Raw genomic sequence first — 16,753 nt, 5'->3', positions numbered from 1 at the left:
AATCAAACTAATACTTAAAGGATATGAACTTTAAAAACCTATTTTATACGTAGAATACTTTCTATATATATGGTTAGTTCAATCATATCTTGGTTTTAAAGTGAAGCGGACCGATAAAAATTGAGTTATACGATCAAATAAGTGCTTTAGTATTTGAAAGAGCACATTTTCTGAAAATGTAACTTAAAAATCTAGAAGCAGGAGAACATATTAAATCTATGTGCATATCAAAATCCAGATTTGTGTCACGTGTTATACTCAGATCTCGTATATTTTCCGCTATAAAGGAATGGAGTTGTTTATTATGTAATTAAACTTATATATGTTTGTTTATAGTAAACGAAAGTGTTTGAAACTTTTTAATATCTAAAAATTGACTATTCTGGCCACAAAAAATGGCGAGCCTATCATGATTAGATACTTTGGATCTGGTAACAATAGACAACAAACAACACCGTCCTTTAATAGTCCAAGTCATCTGAGAATCCAAGATGCTGAGAGAACTCAAAACAAGAATTCATTTAATTTACATATATTATAAATAATAAGTCCGTAATAAGTGATCCTAAATGAGACCCCTGAGAAACCCCTGGTGTTGGTAAGTATGTCTCAGAATGAAAACTCTGAAGTGAGACAAACACTTCCCACCCCCTGACATAAGCTTCGACCAGACACCACCCACACCGACCTCAGCCATTCGCTTTAAAATTATGTTCTGACTTACTTTGGCAAAAGTTTTGCTGAAATCCATGTAAATCGATGATCCACCTGAACTCGATGATCCGTGTTCTTGTGCAAATATTCTGTAAAGCTAGACAAATTTGTATCGATGGATCGGGCCTTGTAAAATTCGTGCTGCTCGGTGTATACAAGGTATCCCGTTGAACTTGTAAAACCTTTTAACTGGGGTTCGGTCTTCCTATGGGCTATCACAATATGTCAATATGACCTTAGTGAAATGTTTTTCGAGTTATAAGCGAATTTTAAATTTTTCCAAAGATTTGTTCAAAAATCTACTACGCCATTTACAATATCTGTCTAACTTTAATAACTTATTTATTTATAATATTGTCCAATCATTAAAATGGACATGTATTCACTTTTTCAAAGTTCTTCTTTATTGTGGAAATAATACAGGCAGTTTCCAGGATTATTGCTTTTTTACTTAATCACTATTTCATTTGCTCTTATACTGTAAGAGAAATAATGAATGTTTTATGTTCATCAGTTTAAAAACTTCCCTGTTTGATTCTAATTTCATAATGGGAAATGGGAATGGGAAATATGCGGATTTCTTATCTCAGACAAAAGTTATGCTATTTGATATACTACGAAATACTCTTAGAAACAGTTACAGTCACTAAAATCAATATTATTATTATTATGTTACGGACAAAAATAACGATTTCTGTTAAATCTCATATTACTTTAAATTCAAGGAATTTTTGACGGGAAAAAAAATTTGGACTTAGCGATGAAATTTTCAAATTAGCAGATAACAGAAATACATTACATTTCACTTCCGTCGCCTCATAATTTTAATATTATTATTTAAAACTTTTATTAAAAGCTTGCTTTTGTTTTGTTGCAACGCATTGCTAAGGTAAACAGATTGTCCAGTTTGAGTTTGTTTTTTTTGTCACACTAACATTTGGTGATTATAAGGAATATTTGTTCAAATTATTTTGGAATTAATTTACAATGCCTTATGTTAGGTACACAGCGCGTGAGTATAGAAAAATGCATCCTTTATTAAAAATTTTAAGATTTACTTATAACTCGAAAACCGTAAACATTTTACTAAAGTCGTATTGACATATTTTTATAGCTCATAGGAAGACCTAACCCCAGTTAAAAGGCTTTACAGATTCAACAGGACACCCTGTATAATATTTTTAGTTAAGTTTAGCAACCACTAATATTTTAATGATTGGTCGAATTTTTAACAGGGTCATTTTCCGAGACTTTATATAGCTTTTATAGTGAACATCAATTAACTCTTCAAACGTGCTGACAAATATTTGCAAAATCAAGGCGGAAACAGACTATCATCACGTCACGTGAGCTCACGTGCTATTACGTGAGCTCACGTGACTTGCACAGTATGTGCAAGTCCACTTACGCGTAGAATTTTATGTATCAGAATTATACTGTTGTCACCTCACGTATTCACGGCGCGTTCGTCTGCTCTCACATGATAGCACGCCTCTGTTATCCCGCCAATTTACATTTTGTAGTGGAACGTGACATTACGTTTAGTGTTTTGACACAGGTTTTGGTGTAAAAAAATCATATAAGTATATGAAAAATGGACGAGAAGTTAATTGAACTTGTAAGAAATCATGAAGTGCTATACAATCACTCATCAGCCGAGTACAGGGACCAGACGATTCGGCAAGAAGCTTGGGAAAAAATTGGTAGACACTTACAAATAACAGGTAAATTCAGTGATTTTGTTCTTTTATTATTAATATTTATAAACGCATTACCAGACGATATACACAGTATATACAGAGTGGAACTTTCTAATGAAATGAATGAATTTTGATCACGTATTAGTCCTTAATTTTCTACCAATTTATTCTATTAGAAAGTTCCATGCTGTAGATATTTAATTGTTATAACGGTCTACTCTGCCTCTGCAAACCATATCTATCTGCCAAGGTACACTACCCGAAGGTGAATTAAAAAATTCTGTATAAGCTTCTCGAACTCTAAGAGCTTCATTAGTGCAATTCCGTCTCATTCCATCAAGATACTGAAAGGCGGCATCAGGCATATTCAAGGTGACATTATCAGGTTCGTATGCATCGGAACACATGTTATGGAGGCAGCAACAAGCAAGAACAATTTTACCCACCAATTCTGGTTGTACTTCCAAATGTCTACGAAACACTCTCCATCGCGCTACCAAAATGCAAAACGCATTTTCCACAACGCGTCGAGCTCTTGATAACCTGTAGTTATATATTTAAGAGCTTCATTTCCTTGTAAGTGATATTTGCTGTATGGACGAAGCAAGTATGTTTTCAGTGGGAATGCTTCATCACCCACGATGACATGAGGCTGAGGTGGTCCATTTGGTTGTGAGGGTTGAGAGTGTGCTGGCATGTTCAGTGTTCTGTGTTCTCAAGCATTTTTCCAATATCGGACTTTTCTAATATGCCGCCATCGCTATTCCTGCCGTAGGAGCCAACGTCAGTGGTGATAAACTTGTAGTCTACATCAACCAGCGCCAACAGAACTATCGAATGACTTCCCTTGTAGTTGTAGTATGTAGATCCTGCATTAATAGGGCACTGAATATTAACGTGTTTGCCGTCTATGGCAGCAACGCAATTCGGAAAATTCCACAGTTGGTTAAATCTAGCTGACGACTTCTTCCATAACTTTTCCGTTAGTTTTGGCATCACACACTTCGATTACTATTTCACGAACTGTACTGAATCCCATTCTGTAATTAAATCCCATACTCCTAAACGAATTTTCAGTTGCCAGAAATCTGAAACAAAGTGTAATATGTATTTCGTTGGTTTTACTTCTAGCGGACAACGCCAAGACAAAATGGGATAAACTTAGACGATGTTTCTGTAATGCAAGAAATAGACACCTGTCTACACAAAGTGGTGAGGCTAACAAAAAAATTAGGCCATCGAAATTTGAACCGCAGATGACATTTTTGCTGCCGTACTTAGAAGGTCGAAGGTAAATAACTTTTGAGTTTTAATTACAATTCTATGTAAGTGTTTTTAGGACACGCGGCAATTTGCAGAAGTCTCAAAATGAACGCGTTCATTTGCGTTCTCGACGAAAGAGAAATTAACGACGATGACGTTGACGCAGACGAACAGCAAATACAAGAACGCAGTACAGACGCTGAAGATATAGCTGATGAAGGGGACCAAGAACATATTGCAGTAAATACAATTGTAATAACAACAAACACCTTCGAAAGACGATATATTGCTCGCCGAAAATACTAATACATTAGAGCACATGAAGAGAAACAAAACGTGTTCACAAAAAAAAAATACTGCTGCCGAAAAAATGGCGGCAATAATGGAACAAAATGCTGCTCTCAGAAAAAGAAAATTCGAAGAGAAATTAACAGCGCAAAATAAACATACATGTTTTGAAGATATGGACGAAACGAGATATATTTTCCTAAGTTTGGCGAGAATGACGAAACAATTACCAAAAGCCGAACAAACTGCAGTTAAAATAACAGTGAGCACTGCAATCCTTCAAGCTGAATTGAGAAGCGCACAAGCATAAAGTGCTTCAATACCTGCACCATCTTCGTCATATGCTTTGCAACCATTGTTTTCACCTCACGACAATTCTAGACAGTCTACGTCATCATCGTCATATTCTGTGCAACCCTTGCCGTCACCTCATGAATATTCTAGACCATCATCAGAATCCTCTAACTTGCAATCGGCTCTCCCGCCGCAGAAGTATGATAAAGCTGGACATGGGCAATTTACAAATGTTTCACAAATAAGCAACTACCCTACAGCAGAGACAACTCGCGAGGAATGGAGACCGACGTTACTAGATATGAACTGAGTGTCTCTGGTCGACTTAGCTAAACTTTTCTATTGTTATTTAACGTGTGTAGCGATACTTTTTGCAAAATAAAATATTTATTTCAATTATTGGTAAGTGCTTACCTTACACACCGCCAATCTTTCTTCAGTACTAATCGCTCTTCTAAGCTGAGTATTTTGCTTCTGAATGTCATTTTTAATAAGTCCATGCAAATAATTAAATTCTTCTTTGGTCATTCTAAAATACATGTGAAATCGGTCTGGATGTTCATTAAATAATTCGTGGACTAAGTGATGAAATTCCCCCACTTCTTCTCTACGCTGATTTATTTGGTGAATCCAATCACTTCGCTGTATACCATCATTAGCTACTATAAAAGCAGCTGCGTTTTCAATATCTTCTTCCCAGTCTGATGAACTTGACGAAGAAGAATCTCTATTTCGCTTCATCACTACGCTAAGTACAACCATGAACTACAACGTGTCCAACGTGAGCGTACCCAAGTGTGTCTCCTAGCGTAATATCACGCGACGGTTAACTTAACATGATAGCACGTGAGTTCACGTGACGTGACTATAATGTGTTTCCGCCTTCGTCGTCGTATCATGTTGCTTTTTATATAAACGTTGTTTCTTATGAATTTTGTTTTTGCCCCTTATGGCTATGAATGTATTCGACTTATAGAATACTAAAAATGCTAATTTTTTCTACTTAGCAACATATTTCTCATTTACAATTTTAGCGTAAATGAAATATATCTGCATATACACAGTTATTTTGCGATTTATTTCTAAATTCATTAGCCCAGTTTATTTATGTAAGTTCTCTATTTATAATAATATATAATGTTTTTTCAAAACTGAAATAGGTTTAATTATTAAAGCAAAGGACTCTCTTAAAAGATTTATCAAATAAAAATTTTAAACATCGCTGAACTAAATTTTCAGATGTGACATAATTACTACAATGGCTAAAATTAGGAATACTAATTTTAAGAGCCTATTATCCAACCCAAATAATCAACCCCTGCACCACTTTGAAACTGTGGAATTATATTTATTTCTCACAGCAACTGTTATAGAAATTATATTTTTAGATGTGAATATGCCAAATTAATTAGATAGTTTTATGTTTGTTAGAGATTACGTATATTTTTTAGTTTTGTTGGTGCAAATTCTATTTATTCTAAGCATTTATTAAAATATGAAATAAATTAAAATAATGTTTTTTTTTTTTAAATTTGGCTTGGTATTTCTTTAATGAAGTCATATTTGGGTAAAGAATGCTTATTTAATAAGAATATTATACAGGGTGTCATTGAAATGGTGTAAAAAAATTCGGGGGGTGATAGTACTCCTAAAAATTTTAAAAAAAGTTCCTATAACTATAGGGCGGAAAATGCATATTAAGGGAGTTAGGGGCACTGAAAGGGTAATTTTAAAAAACGATTTTTTGAAATTGTAGGCTTAAAAAACGAGATAAAATTTCGAAAAAAAATCCTCTGCCATAAATTTTGACCCAAAATCAAATGGTGATACTGAAAAATAATTTGGAAAATCGGAAAGGGTAGTTTTTGCAAGGGTAGGGGGTTAATTCGTGAATAACTTTTTTTAGGTTATTTTTTTCGCAACGTGGGTTCATTTTTTAAAAACTACATACTTTTTCCTACAAAAAAGGTACTCTTGTTGCACATCGCCCAGAATGGTACATCACCCAGATGGTTTTCGAGAAAATTGAAGGCAAAAAGTTTGCTCTGATGGGTTGCTAACTGGTTAAACAACATAAACCTATGAAAGTTATGGGGTTTCAAAAGTAAACACGTAGTTATTAAATAATTGATTGAAAAATCTAAAATTTATGATTTTTGAATATTTGGTACTCGCGGTGTAAACTAGGCTAATGAATCAAATAAGTATGCATTTAATAAGGAATTTTGGTAATTGGTTTATTTCGTTTTTTTAAAGCAATACGATGTTTTAAAAATCATGCAATTTAGATTTTTCAATTAATTATTTAATAACTACTTGTTTACTTTTGAAACCCCATAACTTTCATAAGTTTATGTTGTTTAACCAGTTAGCAGCCCATCAGAGCAAACTTTTTGCCTTCAATTTTCTCGAAAACCATCGTTCTGGGCGATGTGCAACAAGAGTACCTTTTTTGTAGGAAAAAGTATGTAGTTTTTAAAAAATGAACCCACGTTGCGAAGAAAATAACCTAAAAAAAGTTATTCACGAATTAACCCCCCCGAGATTGGTGGTGATAAGAGACCGAAGGACAGAAAAGCAAACTCACTTTCGAAAAACAGAAATTTCTCCAGTACCTAAACTCTAAAGCAAGTAAAAATAGATAAAGAAAAATAAAGCAAACCATAAGTAGAGTTTTAAAAACGACTTTTAATATAGAAAAGCTTTAGCAAAAGGAAGGAAAGAGAAAAAACGAGAAATGTTTAAAAGGGAAAATTTTTGAGCGAAGTCCATAAAGAATAGATAGTGAAGAGGAAGAGTATTCGATTTCAGCAGAGGATATGAGGATTATGATGTGGCTTGCCTCTATTGCCATGACTTGTTCAAAAATTCTTGGTTCAAGGAGCCTTGGATTTGACAGAATGAAATATAAGAGTTATGCGCATTCCGAACGTGCAGGGATTTCTGTAACAGTTTATTTGTGATATTTGTCAATACTAATATTTTGTTTTATTAATTTTGTTTGTTATATTTTTATATCACACTGTGATTATCAGTTTTTTAAGCATATGTCGTTTTATACTCGACGACTCTATGACACTTTACATTATGTATGTTTGTAAAAATTATCAAGAGTTTTGTATAGACAATCTTAAAAGATTTCCGTGTGTAACATTGCTCTTTACTTTACAAATGCATAATGTAATAATTCAGAAAGGTATTTTGAAAGCTTCTATTTTAAAACGGAGAACTAACAAAGTTAACAATAGGTCTTATTGTATTATCATTATTGGTAATATTAATTTTAAATTATAATTAGGTATTGTCATTATATATTTGAGCTAGTAAGTATATATTTAGAAATATTCTATTCGTGCATTTCAATCTTTTAACTTACGTGTAAGAGAGGGAGAAATCAGCTTTATTAAGCAGATATTCTTTGATCATTGCTACAGTAGTATTTCTGTTAAAAAGGCTTAAAGTTTTATTTGGCCTTATATTCAACTAAATTTAAAAAACTAAAAATACTGATATTAATTTATAAGCCCTATTATTATTTTGCAGTAATATACTAAGAAAAATCTGATGAATAGCTAAAAATTATCAGATACTTGCAAAATATTTATTTAATAGGTATCGATACTAAGAAAGTATATCTACTGCACATCACTATTACATGTCGAGATTCATCCATAAAGAAATAAAAATAAGAGAGAGTTTAAAAGTATACCCACCTTTTACACAGTAATTTTGACACATTTGACGGTTATATTATTTCAGGACTTATTTTCGAGGGCGCCACCAGTTTACAGATGATTCTTGATGACAGATGACTTGATGACGGCTGACGAAACGTCGTGTTACAATAAATAAATAAGACAATGCAAGTCCGACAAGATGTTTTCACTGTACCATTGTCTACCACCTTCAAAAACAGACAGATGACTTGTCATTGACATTAGCAAAATTGGAAAAGGGGGGAAATTAAGAGAAAACAGAGAAAAAAAAGAAAAAAGAATAAAGAAAAATGTGTAAAATGCTTTTAGGTTTAATTTGTTGCTGTTCTGTTATTAGTTTTCAAGTTTCAGTGTTTTCACTTTTGTTTCTGATTTGGATTGTGTCTCTTGTGTATTTAATTTTTATAACACATAAATATCTGGCAACTTGAATCCGTAAGCTTATAAATATGTATTAGGTACTTACCTACTTATTGTACCTATATTTGTTTCATAAAGAAATAAGAATAAGGTGATAACATAAATAAGGTACAGGTTAAAATTAAAATGAAGCCCATAGATATAAATTGTTCATTAATATTTGATAAAATTTTTAATAAAAAGTAATAGCTTTTGAGAGTTTTATTTGTTTGTTTAGAAAGTTGTTATGTAGATATAAAGGTATTAATTATTGATATACATAGGATATATTGTATTTGTATAGTTCTAAACCTTTATTTAAAAAATATATATTAAAAGTTTATTTATATGTAATATTTTATTTATTCTTTCTGATATAAATATTTTCTTATTGTATTTGAAACTTGTCTTATTTAGGATTTTTTGTTCTAACCCAATCCCCAATTTGTTCTTATATACTCTTTCTTTTGTTCTCATACACTTTCTACTTATAAAAAGTCATATTAAATAGAACAAAATTAAGGTATTACAAAAAAGAATGCTTTGTGCTTAAGAATGAAAAATAAATCTTTTTTTCCCTTTAAAAGTTCATTTTTTGGTAAAAATTGTTAAATTGCATTCTAGGGAGTGTCTTGAATACTTTGGTTGCGAACCAAACATTTTATAAAGTTGCAAAACAAAATGTTGCTTTTCCGTTAGAATTTACATAATTATACAGGGTACTACAAAATTCGGTACAAATATTTTAAGAGCGTATTGTTGGGATCAAAATAGGACTTTTTTTGCTATAAATGCGTCCCCTCAGAGCTACAGCCCTCGCAAATTTAAGGGCCGGGATTATAAAACTATTTTGACAGATAACTTAAGGTTAACTTGTGGAATAACGTCACATGTGTCACAGTTAACATTAAAAAAGGCAGATATCATGACAGGAAATAAATGTATAGACGAAACCAACAACTTAAAAACCCGCTATACATTTATTTATTCTGATACTTCAAAAAAGTTCTTTATCCCATCCTTAAATTATAGATTCTCGTCACGTTTGCCGGATAACCTTAATATTTATAAGGCCGAAATAATTGCTATTCATGATGCTGTAGAAACGGCTATCAATCAACAAATCAAGAGAGCAATAATATTTTCAGACTCAAAAGGTGGCAATTACAAAGCTCAGTGGTTTTTTTACAGCAAATTCTGAATATTGGGTTCTTAAAACTAAAAGATTAATTGCCATGACTAACAACAATGGCTATGATATTAGACTGTCTTACATCCCAGGTCATTCAGATATATACCAGGCAATAATAAGGCAGATATTTTGGCTAAAGTGGGAACTGATTTAAACATTCCTAGAAGAATACTTTATGATATTCAGGATATATTCAACATTTTAAAGCAGGAAATAATAAATACATTTAGAGACAAGTGGAAAATTTTAGTGTTAAACAATCATCACAGATATGCTAGGGTACAACCTACATTTACCATTAAAAAATGGTTTGCTAACTTGGCCTATAAAGACAGAAGACATATATCACGACAATGATTAGATTGAGTACAGGATATTACCTGACTAACTCCCACCTTTATCGAATTAAAAAGAAAGATAACCCTTTGTGTGATTGTGGTTCATGGGGCAACTTGGACCATATTTTCTTTGAGTGCCCAATTAAAGAGAAGAGTATCACCATTGTCTATGACTGACATTCTATCTGCTCCGGACGATGAAACAATAGAGATAATCATGCGATTCATAAACATTAACCAGATTAAAATGTAAAGCTCAACTTTCCAATAACCTTGAATTGTCCTATAATCCTGCCTTAATTGCTTGTTTTAGTGCATTGGTGTGGTCATATATTCCCTTTGTTGTATCACTAATATTCCTCCTGTTTTACAGATATAGATAGAAATAGAATACGCCTAGAGCCCCGATCATAAGTTATATTTGCTTATAAAAGAGTTACACTTCAGCAAAGTATCCTGAGACTCCTACATGGTCCAGAGTCAGATAAAGTAGGATCTCACCCAAATCAGGCTGGCAATTGCAGCAGAGACATAAAGTCAACAAGACAAGACAAGACACAGTTAAAATTAAAATGTAGAAGTTAACTTTATCGGGTGGATGGGGTATTAGTTAAAGGTAACTTTATAATATATTATCATGGTTTTTGACATATATTCTGTCCAAAAGTTTGAATATAGCCTAACACTGCAAAATCTTCTATTCCTCGATATATAGATGCATGGCGGTAAAAAAACGAAATTACCTCCTCGTGACTAGCGGACTGTCAAGCATCTGATATGTCATATAAAAAATTTTGCCATTTTTCAGAGTTCTTTAGCTTGTAGACTGTAGAGGCTTCCTTTCTAGAAGCATGTGTACGGCTAAGCCAATCCAAAATAAAAACACGAACATTTTATCTTTTGACAGTAGCACATGGCCCTAATAACGTCTCAACGAAGAAGAAGAAATGGAACGTTTATAAAACTAACATTTTATTGCTAAGGGTAACTTAATGGTTAAAGTTAACTTCTGAAAAATATTTATAATACCGGCCCTAAGTCAAATCACTGTAAAAGTTTGCATATCCCCCTTTTTTGGGTGCTCTTTTTATTTTCCGTCCCAAAAATGGTGTAAGTTTAATTTTAGGAGAGCTTATATACCCTTTTGATGGCCCCTATCTTATATTTCGGATAAAAAAACAAAAATCTAGCAACACCATCTAGTTAGCCATAAAAAATCTAAAATGTTTGCCTCTTGCATATAATTAAGCTGATTCGAGAATTATTAAACTATCAAATTAGAAAAAACGAAGTGGGGTGTGAAGGTCCCTAAAATTGGGTCTATATCAATTTTGGGAGGGAAAATGTCAAAAGGATTTAAAAAAATAGAGACCTGCAAATTTGTAAAAGATTTGACGTATAACTGTAGTCAGTGTTCCAAATAATCGATTTTCTTCAAGCAATTCGGGCCGGCTGTAGCTCTAAGAGGGTTCGTTGTAGGACTTATGTTTATAGGAAAAAAGTCTTATTTTAACTGAAACAATACGCTGTTGAATTATTTGCAGCGAATTTTGTAACACTCGGTATAATATTGTCAATACCCGCGCGCGAAATTGAACACTCTTTCTTGTTTTGGGTTATTGGCTTTTCTGCTTCCAATCGGTGTAATTAGGCGCAATTCACACAGAACGGGCGTATGGCGGTGGCGTGGGACTGGCATGGAGCTGGAATGGGGCGGATGTGGCGCGCACAATTCACATAGAAAGGGATTCAATTTGATTATTGTCATTTATTTGTTACGTACATGACTGTGTAGTAAAGTTACAATGCTTTCGGATGACGAAGATGCTCAAGATATGTTGAACCTTGTAAATTTAGCTAACATTCAAAGGCAAAGGAGTTACTGAATACATCCCTTGTGGTTAGATAAAGAAAAAACTGGTGGTTCGTTTAATGTTATGCGGGAGCTCAATATGTACCCTGAATGTTTTCAAAGTTTCTATCGAATGTCTGTTCAATGGTTTTATAAAATACTAGTAAGGGTTAATATTGAGAAGAAACCTACAAATTGAAGAGAAGTTATCAGTTTAGAGGAAAGGTTGTTAATAACGTTGATGTAAGTTGAAGAAAATATATTTAAGTGAATTTATTTCTGTTCTAAAACAAAAAAAATAACGATAATGTTACCCTAATATTAATTATTGTATTGTATAAATTTACTCAAATGAAATTCATTCGTGTTCCTGTGCGGTACTAAATCTAGATTTCTATTTACCGAATCTTCAATCCAAGATTGAAAACTATCCATTGGGATAGTAGAGGCTTCAAGAATGGTTGAGGATAGTATTTGCTCGGCTAAATTCAAAATTCCAATTTTGAAACGCCGCTTCTGAACAGAATTCATGGACTTAAAAACGCGAGGTCTGGGTCGGGAGAATCGATTGTGGCATTCGTTTTCGTGCTGTTTTGGATCTCCAGCAATTATTGCTTTTTTTCAAAGTACTGGTAAGCTTGCTGGTTGAGCTCATTAATAGCGGTTGACGCTGCTAACTTCTTTTTTTTTCTATAATCATCTTCTTTCTGTAGTAGTGTTTTAGGTGCTCTCATTGCTATCGGTTGATCACCGATAGACGTACTGGAAGATGGTACAGGTCTCCGAGAGGAACGACCGGATAGAATGTTATAAGGTGAGAGTACATCAGCATTGGAGTTGCCTTTAGACTCATTAGATTGTGACCCCGCTTCAGCTGCATGGTGGCTCGATGATGCGTCGGCAGACTCTTGATCCACGTTGCCTTTGCTCTTAAAAGACTTCAAGAAAGGATCCAAAAAGGAGAGATGTGAGGCCAAATAATATTCTTTAACTCTTTTTGTTCCTTGTCCTGATTTTGTTTTTAATTTGGCTTTATATTTTGAGTAGCTTCCTCGTATGTTTTTCCAGCGGTCTTTACACTCGGTTACGAAAACAAAAGTATAATTTCTAATGTAAATACGAGTTTAAACATATTTTGTTAATAAACACGTACATATTTACTATTTTCACTGAATTTATTTTTTTTTTTCCCATGCTTGATCTTGTGCACTTCTATTGCAGTAATCCGACCTTTTATAGTCGTATAGAACTGCACACTATTGCGTGTCTTTACAGAACTCGTATTAAATAAATAATCATCCCGCATTTTACGAAATAGACAATAAGAAGCAATATAAACCGCTGTTTGGTGTATGGCATTTACCACTAGTGTAGGACACTCGTGGCGTCGAAGTGACGAGGCGGTGGCGTGACTTATCATGCATAGAACAATATAATAAGGGGAAATGATACCTGTGCCACGCCATTGCTATCTCTATTTCCCCATCAGCGAACATGCAAGTGGCACATGCGTCTACCACACCAGTCCCACGCCACCCCCATACGCCCGTTCTGTGTGAATTCCGCCTTAGCCAGCTCATTCGGAAAAAAGCCGTCGGGTATTTACCCTGTTCCCCGAATCGAAGATTTTACAATGGTAAAGTTATAACTTTTGCACGTTGTCGCCTCCCCCATGTTGCATCCGGTATCATCCGGCCTGGTTACCGGAATACCGGCGTGAATAGATTTAGCCACGAACGGCAGGGGGTAGGAAAGGATCTGAGAAAGAAATACGAGGAATTGGAAAGGACAAAGAACTACCACGTGTTGACTGGGGGTGGTGTGTAATTTGCTGACCAAGAATAAAAACGTTCTACCAAAGCTATTTACAAACAGAAACTGTTCAAACTTAATATTTAATAGCAGTATATGTATGACAGCCTGCTACCAAAAAACAATTTGAAGTATCACCCCTCTAAGGGGTAGTTTATTCTTGACAATTTCTGATAAAAACGTGCTACCAAAACTATTTACCGTCGAAAACTATTCAAAATCGATAACTGATGTTACTATACATATAAGTGCTTGCTACCAAACAATAATTAAAATAGCACCCCTCTAAGGGGTAGTTTGTATTTGTCAATGTCTAATAAAAACGTGCTACCAAAGCTATTTACCGCCGGAAAGCATTCAAAATCGATAACTGATGTTACTATACATATAAGTGCTTGCTACCAAAAAATAATTGAAATAGCAACTATTAAAGCATACTCAAATATAGGAAACTACTGCCTGAATGAAAACTTTAATCATCTATATCAAGATCCAAAAGATATAGTTTTTCCGAAGCAACATTTACCTACGTACCATAGATAAAATACCATATATTTTTCAAAATAAAGATTTCATACCAAAACCATCTTTGGAAGACGATAGTGAATTTCTCAATACTAAATATACAGCTGCCAAAATGATAATTCTACAAGGCAGCGTAACCCTCGTACCCGAAGAGCAAGTTTTTGTAATTTCCACAATAAACAATAAGAAACATATAGTGACTTTGTTTCCCCAAGAAACTTGTACCTGTAAGGGAAAGAGAAACTGCCACCACATTGAGGCAGCCCGTCTGTCTGTTGGTAACATAACTAATTCTCAGAAAAATGTAAAATTATCTACAATCATCAGGAGGAACAGAGGACACAAGTACGTATCTATAATAAGAAATTATCTCTTAACACTTAACTTTGTTTATTGTTCCAGGTCAGGAAGAGCTCCCCAGAAGGTGACAGTGGTTGAAGCTGCTAAAGATGCTGAAATAAACTATGCAAATTCAGACAGTACTCTTGACACTACCATCCTCATTCCAACGGTAACACTAACGGATGTTTCTAAAAAACGTTTTCTGGCTCCTTTCTCGTCGACTCCTTCGTCGAAGGATTGTCTTGTGAAAGATGAAGGAGGTGTAAACTTCAAAGACTTTTATTTGTCAGATGTGATAATTGATGTTAGAATAATAGTTTCAAGACTGCTGCAAATTATTATCTAAAATTTGGACTTTACGAGAACGATATTTTATTAATTCCGGTTTGTAAAAATGAACATTTTGTTTTGATAGTGGTGCTGAAAAAGTTCAATACTATACTATGCTTAAATAGTATAAGAAGTGATATAGTATATCGCAATGAAATTATCTTCGTCATGGAAGTACTACAGTTCGTTCATCAACAAAAGCACATAAGTTTATCCGAAAATTGGAATCTCTACCGGCCAACAGATTTACCTGTTCAGTATAACTCATATGACTGTGGCGCTTATGTCATTCTTCTGTCTGAACTCATCATTACCGGATCTTCTAAGGTTTTAGCATACCATCAATCTCGAGAAATCAGCAATTACAGAATTCACATTAAAAAACAATTGACTGATTTATTTTACACTACAACTTCAAATTTCCGTACCTTTGCTTATGATAAAAATATAGTAGAGAAAGGTACAGCAGGCTTTAAAGGAAACATTATCATAAAGGAAAACAACCAACTACCTCACCTAAGCGGAAAATCTCTGACGACATCATTACAATTTCTACAGTGTGTATCAGTTAATTATTGGGATGAGGATACGGCCGGTTTCTGTCATATTGGTGCAGCCAAGTGTTCCAATATTTTTGAAGAGATGATCTTGTATATGAAATGCTATCATTGGTACAACCACAACTGCATAGGTCTTTAACAAAAGCCCAAACAACTTATCTGTTTAACATGCCAGGATTCATAAATATAATTAGTTAGTTTTAATACTCGCATAAGGAATAAAATACATGTTATACCAGGAAATGTTAATACATTATAAATTACGTACCAGAAAGTTTATATTGCGTTTATTTTACTTCTTCAAATTTTCTAATGCCCAACAACAACAACAAAAATTAAAAATCATGATTAAATAGTCCCTTAGGGTAAATAGGAAGCAAGTTTTATAGTTTAGGTAGCTAATGAAAATTATCAAAGATAAACCATTCCCTGGTGGCGTGCAACTCCTATTATGATATTCTGGTAGAGAGCATTTATACATATTATAACAGATACCAAGTTTGAATAGTTTCCGACTGTAGGTTACTTTAGTAGCACGTTTTTAGTAATAACTGTCAAGAACAAACTACCCCTTAGAGAGGTGCTACTTCAATTATTTTTTGGTACCAGGCTGTCATACATATACTGATTTCAGATATTAAGTTTGAACAGTTTCTGTCGGTAAATAGCTTTGGTAGCATGTTTTTATTAGAAACTGACAAATACAAACTACCCCTTAGAGGGGTGCTATTTCGATTATTTTTTGGTAGCAAGCACTTATATGTATAGTAACATCAGTTATCGATTTTGAATAGTTTCCGGCGGTAAATAGTTTTGGTAGCACATTTTTATTAGAAATTGAGAAGAACAAACTACCCCTTAGAGGGGTGCTATTTCGATTATTTTTTGGTAGCAAGCACTAATATGTATAGTAACATCAGTTATCGATTTTGAATAGTTTCCGGCGGTAAATAGCTTTGGTAGCACGTTTTTATTAGAAATTGACAAATACAAACTACCCCTTAGAGGGGTGCTATCTTGATTATTTTCTGGTAGCAAGCACTGATATGTATAGTAACAGCATTTATCGATTTCGCATAGTTTTTGATGATAAATAGCTTTGGTAGCACATTTTGATTTTTGGTCAGCAAATTATTTTTACCCTTGACTGGGTGAAGGATGACGCAGAGTATTGAACACTCTATTTTTCTCTATGGATTCGTCTACTTCCTCTACGATGCATTCGGCCTGGTTGAATAATGAATAAATTTAACTGAATACAACTGGCGTTTAGATAAACTGGAACGTGAGTCAGTGCAAGTTATAAAAAAAGTAATAAACGTTTTACAATTTGAGGGCTATTTAGTTATTTGGCCTTTTTTAAAAACACAATATACACACATAATGCAATGTTTATCCTTTCAGTCTAACAATTGTTATTTATATATT

At 33.7% G+C, this 16,753-nt stretch overlaps 1 long non-coding RNA gene across 1 annotated transcript; it reads left to right on the top strand.

Annotated features, from left to right (window-relative positions):
- The first annotated feature begins 2,159 nt into the window (after nucleotides 1-2,159).
- LOC126745044 (uncharacterized) lies at nucleotides 2,160-4,655 on the top strand. The gene is made up of 3 exons (XR_007663416.1): nucleotides 2,160-2,438; nucleotides 3,546-3,705; nucleotides 3,754-4,655. It is a non-coding gene; the product is annotated as an uncharacterized LOC126745044 (long non-coding RNA).
- Nucleotides 4,656-16,753: the final 12,098 nt, after the last annotated feature.

Source organism: Anthonomus grandis, chromosome 15 (assembly GCF_022605725.1).
Source record: "Anthonomus grandis grandis chromosome 15, icAntGran1.3, whole genome shotgun sequence".
NCBI classification, from domain to species: domain Eukaryota; kingdom Metazoa; phylum Arthropoda; class Insecta; order Coleoptera; family Curculionidae; genus Anthonomus; species Anthonomus grandis.
Note: the sequence above shows the minus strand (reverse complement) of the source record. Positions and strands in the feature narration are given on the sequence as shown.